The sequence below is a fragment of the Rhinolophus ferrumequinum genome, chromosome X (assembly GCF_004115265.2).
Source record: "Rhinolophus ferrumequinum isolate MPI-CBG mRhiFer1 chromosome X, mRhiFer1_v1.p, whole genome shotgun sequence".
Classification (NCBI taxonomy): Eukaryota; Metazoa; Chordata; class Mammalia; order Chiroptera; family Rhinolophidae; genus Rhinolophus; species Rhinolophus ferrumequinum.
In genome coordinates this window covers 44,734,944-44,742,442 of record NC_046284.1, presented here as the reverse complement: position 1 = coordinate 44,742,442, position 7,499 = coordinate 44,734,944, and the positions used below count along the sequence as shown (strand labels likewise).

Here is a 7,499-nt window from a genome sequence, read left to right as displayed (position 1 = left end):
AAGGACAACGACTTGACTTGGAGCTGATGGGCTCTGGAGAAACACACTGTTCCCCAATATTCCCCAATTAAACAAATAATAATAATAAGTCTACCTGACACCGGAGACCAAGTCAAAGGTCACCTCCTCCAGGAAGCTTTCCGTAAGCCCTCTAAAATGTTTTAGGTGTCCACGTACCATGTTCGCATTGCACCTTGCTTTCTTTATCATGACATACTATTGACATTTTTAGTATTATTACTAGTAATCTCATTTTGAGTATTTTGTGCAAACACTGTCCATGTATTACCTCTAGTTCTCACAATGGTAGGTACAAAAGTCATTATTAGCCTTATTATCTGGGAAACAGGTTCAGAGAAGTTAAGTAATTGTGCAACATCACACAGTTAGTAGAAATGTAGCTGGGCTTTAAATCCAAGTCTGTTGATTTCTATTGAGTGAAAGCCTATACTTTTGCTCACCAAACAATGCTGCCTTCCTTCATTTTGTATTAAAATTATGTTTACGTCTTATATGATCCAATAGACCAGGGTCAGCACACTTTTTAGGTAAGGGGCCAGATCATAAATAGTTGAGGCTTTGTGGACCATACAATCTCTGCTGCAACTATTCAGTTCTACAGGTTGTATCCTGAAAAGCAGTCATAAACAATACATAAACCAATGAATGTGGCTGTGCTCCAATAAATCTTTATTTACGCATATGAAGTTTGAATTTCATGTAATTTTCATATGCCATGATATGTGTGTGTATATATAATATATAATATGTATATAATATGTATATATATTATATAATATGTAATATAATATATATTATGTAATATATATTTTATATATATATACACATTCTTCTTTTAATTTTATTTTCAACCCCTTTAAAATTGTAACAACCATTCTTTGCTCACAGGCCATAAAACAAGCAGGCAGCAGGATGGACTTGGCCAGTGGGCTCCTGCAGTAGACTGGTAACTCCTTGAGGATTGAGATTAGTCTGCTTGATTGCTTTCTTCATGATTTCACCCAGGGCCCATAGTTGGGGCCCAGGAAATACTTGCTGAGAGGCAATGCAGAATAATCTTTGCTGGGAAGCAGACCTTCAGCTAGAGCACAGACTCTAGGGGCAGTTTGCTGTGGTTCAAATCCCAGCTTTGTCACTCTCTAAATGTATGACCTTAGGCAAGTTACTATGAACTTACTCTTAGTTTCCTCATCTAAACATGAATGTAATAATAGTACCTCCCACATAGGTTGTTGTGAGGACTCCATGGGTTAATAAACCACTTATAGCAGTGCCTGGCATTTTAATAATAATATTAGTATTAGTATTGTTAGTAGTGATATTGAAATGAAACAAGACAATCCCATTCCTGTCTTCAAGAAGTTTGCATTCTTCCAGCCAGTTAACCAAACACAGCAGAAAGCAAGTGTGAAACCCTTTGTGAACCAACATGTTGACAACAACAGACTTGGATGCAAAATCTTGTTTCTGAGAACTTCCTGTCTCCCATTTTTGACCTGAACTCCTTGGTGAATGTAAGAACTCTCTAGAAGCTTTTGAACAGAAGTCCATAGCAGATGTGGTTCATTTGTCCTACAGAGTGGTTTGTTTTTGTGTTTGAATTTAATATATATATATAGGCACAGCATGCACACTCCACCTTCCAGTAGGCACCACTGTTTTAAACTCTCAGCTTCTCTGTGTAGCCCCTAAGGACTTTGAGTTTAAAACCTCTGCCTTAGTACCTCTACCCAGAGCCTTCATCAGGGACCAGCTAGCTGCCCTGGAGGCACTCTTGATTCTTCTTCTATCCGTAAGCATCAGCCTGAAGGTCTACCCACCCTTAACACTGGTCTCCTATTTCATTCTCATCTCTTGCTATTCCTAAGGTCATGTTCTTTGGTCATGTTGAACATCATTCAGTTCCTTAAACCAATCCTACTGTCTCACACCTCCCATCATTAGCACTTGCTATTCCCTCTGCTTGGGACATTCTTAACCCCTTTTCACCAGGTTAATTCTTCCTCATCCTTCAGGTCTTTAGCGTAGATGTTACTTCATCCAGGAACGCTTTCCTGACACCTGAAGTAAATATGAAGAGCTCCTCCTCTGAACTCTCTTAGTGCCCTACATTTTAGTGGCAGAGACTGGCTAGTTTCTCATTAACCCCATTTCCTTACTGGACAAAAAGGAAGATTACATCTCCCAGCCTCTCTTGCCATTAGATTGGTTTCTAGTCATTTCCAAATCTGGACATAAATCATGCTATGTGGTATCCATGGGCTGTATTCGCTTATTGGCCTGCAGAATACAGAAGACCCTAAAGAAGTCTATAGGATAATGAAGCCATATGACAGAAAGAGTTTGGATCCTGAGTCACTACTTGAAGGAGAGCTGTCTGGGAGAGCTGCTTGACCTGTATTTGCCTGTGACATGAAGGACAACTTTCATCGCATTGAACCATTGAGATGTGAGGATTGTTACAGCAACTAGAATTAACTACCGTGACTAAGGTATTTTCCTTATGTCATAGTATCTAATAACCCTAATTGTAATTGCCTATTTACTGGCTTTGCTAGTCACTAGAATGTTTGCCCCACCAGGGCAGGGGTAATTTGTCTGTTTTGTTCTCTACTCTACCTCCAGCATCTAGAATACCTGGCACTTGTTAATTACTCAATAAATTCTGTCTGAGTAAATAAATGAATGAGCATTTTATTCCTTTTAAACCCACCTTGAAAGAGTGGAAGGAGCTATACCAGGCCATCAGGGCAATTCCACTCAATGCTGCCAGAGGGAATAGCTGCCCTGGACACTACCAAACCACCAAGGGATGCATTCTGGATCACAGCTCTGGAACTGACTATATGGGGCCAATCCCATCATGCCTTACATCTCTGCTAACCTTAGCCATTTCCAGTCTAGCCCTACCACCCCACCGAAACCTCTTGCCAAGGTCACTGGAGACTTCCTTTTTACCAAATTCAATAGCATCCTTTCTGTCCACATTTAACTTGATCTTCTGGCAGTGTTCTACAGTTTACTTCTCTTTCCTCCAACAATATTCTCTCTTGGACTCTGTGACACTGTACATTAAAAAAATTCTGTATCTTTGACTACTCCTTTTCAGTCTATTTGGAAGATTCCTCTTCTATAAAATATTTAAATTTTGGAGTGCCTCAGCACTAGTTCCTGGGGCCTCTCTATCTGCACTCTCTCCCTAAGTGATCTCCTCAATTCCCGTGGCATTAAATATCATTTATATGTTGATTTCTCCCATATTCATATCCCCAACTCAAAACTCTCCTCCAAATGCTAGACTCACATGATCAACTGCTTAGAGATCTACGTGGAAATCTCAGAGGCATCGTAAACTTAAGCTGTCCAAAATAGAAATCTTTATTACTGCCCTCTTCCTTACCTCCTCAGTATGACTGACTGTTCCTTTCCCAGTCTTTTCCATCCCATCAAAAAGAACCACCATCTACCAAGTTATTAAAGCCAGAAACCAGCAAATCATTCTTGATTTTGCTATCTCCATCACCTCCAGCATATAATCAGCAAGTTCTACAGTTTTTGCTCCAAAATACATCTTTGTTTTCACTAACAACACTCTAGTCTAAGCCAACATCACTTCTTGCCCATACTACTACAATAAACTTTTAACTGGTTATCTAACTTGTACTCACTCCTTCTTTCCAGTGTATTCTCCACACATTAACCAGAGTAATTTTTTAAAAGGGCTTTCCTTGCACTTTATGTTAATTCCATACTCTCTCAATAGGCTACAAGGCTCTATGTAATCCTGCCTTTTCCTCCTTCTCCCACCTCCTCTTGGGCCACTTTCCTCCAATCCTGCCAGTCATAGTGTCCTCTTTCAGGTCTGTAAACAAGGCAAGCTCTTTCCTGTCTCAGGCCCCAACACATGCTGGGCCTCCTGCCTGGAATGCACTTTCTTTCCCCCACTCCTGGCTGCTCTTACATACAAATCCTCCTTCCCTGACCAAAGTTTCTAAGTATGCTTCCTCCTTACTCTCTACAATTGTTCTCCTGTGCTTCCTTCATACACTTATCAAAATTTGAAATTATGTGCCAGTACTTATTTACTTGTTGCTCATCTATCTTCCCCATTGTACTTGATTGGAAAAAAATGAAAAGGAGGATAATATTTTGTGACTGTGAACATTACACGAAACTCTATTTATTTATTGGAACACAGCCCTTCCAATTTGTTTATGAATTGTCTATTGCTAATGTCAGGCTATAATAGCAGAATTGAACCGTTGCAACAAAGACTGTATGGCCTAAAACATTTCCTACTTGGCCCTTTAAAGAGAAAGTATGCCAACCCTTGAGCTAACGTATTGAAGGATCCTATTAAAATGTATAAGTTGCCTGAGAGAAGTAGCAGTGTGAGCCATTATCTATCGACCATCAACACTGAAACTTGGACTTGATTATTTGATCTGTTTCAGTCACCCAGAGGGGCCTAAGAAAATGGGTTACAAATCAAGAAAATTTTATTAGGGGAAGAGAGTAAGACAGATTCAAAGCAAGTATCCCTGACCTTCTTTGAGGACAAGGACTACATTAAGTTGACCCAAAACTTGAAGTCATCAGTGGGGGGCAGGGAGAGGGGACAGTGGTACTTATAGAAGAGCGTGGTGAATGGACAGTGAGAAAGGGAAGGTCTACCTATGCACAGTGGGAGAGAGGATCTTCTTGCCCACATTTCCTCCTCGTTGCTTGATACAGAACATGCCTGGGAGTCACAGAGAAGGCAGCCCAGCAGAGGCTAAGACCCTGACATGGAATGGATCAGGCTTCCCACTCATAGTTCCCACTACAATGAACTTTGAGGATGCTTGGCAACACTTGGGCTGAGGAAGGTAGACAGAGAGTTGTCAAGAGGAGCACCAAGCATCAGGAAAGCCCTGAGTCCTGGAAGACAGGGCAAGGGAAAGGAATGAACACCAATACCACTTCATTTGCGGTTTTGCCCTTTGCTCTCCTTCACACATGTCCTCCAGATTTAGGTTTGCAATCACCAAGGTAAAAAAAAAAAATCTCATTGCTATGAAGTCCTCTGTGGACTGTCCCCCAAAACTCAATACGTGAAGGTTCGGACTAGAGTAGAGGTTTTGTCATTCTCCTGGGCCTCTGGGGGTTTTCTTAGGAGAGTTAACTCTGTCCACAGCTTTAGCTGAGTATGCCTACCTCCCATACAATTGTCCTGCATGCCCACACACTGACAGAACTCCCTTTCCCTCCCCCACCAGGCAAATTAATTCTGCTTCTCAGCATGAGTCACCACACCACACTGGTAGGAGCTACCACAAGGTCAGCAGCCCCAACATGCTGGGATTTTTTTGTTTTTTGTTTTTACAAAGGATGGGGAAACAGGAGGGAGGGAAAAAGAGAGGGTACAATTAGGGAATGGAACAAAGTGAGCAGACCACAAACCAAAGGGGTGGCTCTGATATTCTACTTCCTACTGGCATGGAGAGGCTTTGGATGTGTTAAGCAGCCTTTCCCTTGCTACTCAGTTTCATTTCCCTTGCTTTTCATATTGTTTATTTCCTTGTAGTTTAAGGAGCTTATTTTCTGCTATGATGTTAGGGCCCCAAGGGGACCCCCCAGAGCCATTGCAAAGCGAATTTAGGGAAAGAGCTCTATGAACATTCTCATGGACCCTAAATAGGCGGAGTCTAATACTGTGAAGTTAAAGATACTGTTTGAAACATACACATAACATTTGAAACCCATTGGCAATGTAGAGAAGTCATATAATAGGATTTTATGGGGCCACTCTTACTTTAGGAGGACAATATACAAATTTTAAGCTTAGGAGGGAGGATATTTGGTAAGAGACAATGAAGGAGGAAGTGACTCACAAATGAAATTTTTCAGCTGGTCACAACAAACTGACCCATTTGACCACTGATATAATAAGGAAGAAGTCTATCATTCCCATCTTCAAAAACAAAAGTTGCTGGGGTGGCCGGTTAGTTCAGTTGGTTAGAGCACAGTGCTCTTAACAACAAGGTTGCCGGTTGGATCCCCACATGGGCCACTGTGAGCTGTGTCCTCCACAACTAGATTGAAACAACTACTTGACTTGGAGCTGATGGGTCCTGGAAAAATACACTTAAAAAGAAAAGTTGCTTAGGGTAACTGTAATGCTTTCCACTGAAACAAAGTTCACCATCAGAAACCTGGGATTGACTCCTGGAAAAAATTGCAGCCAAGTGTGCCCAGAATCACATCATAGATATAAGCTGTAATGATGGACCTTTTCTTTATCAGCACAATCCAGAAGTTGTACTAAATATCCAATAACAGGTCAGGGCCTGGAACATAGACAATCTATTTGCAAAGAAATAACAATCACTGAAACACAGCCTCTTTAGAGTGAAAAATGGATGACAGTCTCATATTCATACAGCTGCATACGATAGACTGAAGTGGGACAACCACAAGTTGGGTGGACAGAAAAACGCTATGAAGATGTGCCAAGTCAGGACTTTAAAACACAGACTGCAGCTGCTGGGGAAACTGCAAGAGATGGAATGCTGGGTATGCCACAATTAGGACTAGGGCTGCTGCTCTTTCTAAAGAAGGGGCATTGACAGGACCAGGGCAAAAAGAGCTTCAAGCTGAAACTATAGACCAAAGGACTTTATATATGGGTGCGCATGATACTAAATGGCCGATGGGCATAGATCTGCATATATAACTATACAGGGGTATACATGGCAGCTCAAAGAGCGATTATCATAAAGAGTATTAATGGTTAAACTATGGAGTAATACAATTAAATTACTTACAATTAAATTAAAATGCTTACTGACCACCAACTATAGACCATGCTAACTTCAACACAGGAAAGTGAAGACAGACGGAAATATTCCAAACCAGATATGATTTTCATCTTTGCAAGAAGACTCGTGATCATCTTCAAACAGAAGAGAAGGAAATAAGAAAAAAAGATGGGAACTAAGAATGTGAAACAAGGTTCTTTTATTTTATTTATTTTTTTATTTTTTTAATATGGAACGCTTCACAAATTTGTGTGTCATCCTTGCGCAGGGGCCATGCTAATCTTCTCTGTATCGTTCCAATTTTAGTATATGTGCTGCCGAAGCGAGCACGAAACAAGGTTCTTTTAGAATGAAGGTTTGAAAAGTAAGTAATGTTATTTTTTTATTTACATCCACCTAAAACTTTCTGCAAAGAATTTTACAGGGTTATTGAGATAACTATCTGACCAGTTTCCCTGCCTCTCTAGTTTTGTGTACCAGAGGTTCTTAACCTGGAGTTTTAGAGGACCTATGAACCCCTTGAAATTGCATGCAGAACTTGACATGTTTATGTGTGTATTTACAAACATGTGCATAATTTTCCATAAATAGGTATTGTTTCCCCTTTCTATATTAACTGGATAATCTTGGCATCAGTTGGTATTTTTGCCTTTTACCCATGACATATTTGCCATCAGT

The 7,499-nt window shown here is 40.5% G+C and overlaps 1 non-coding gene across 1 annotated transcript; it reads right to left on the bottom strand.

Moving 5' to 3' along the window:
• Positions 1-7,044: 7,044 nt before the first annotated feature.
• Positions 7,045-7,151, bottom strand: LOC117030633 (U6 spliceosomal RNA). Its single transcript, XR_004424429.1, has one exon. It is a non-coding gene; the product is annotated as a U6 spliceosomal RNA (small nuclear RNA).
• Between the last annotated feature and the right edge of the window lie 348 nt (positions 7,152-7,499).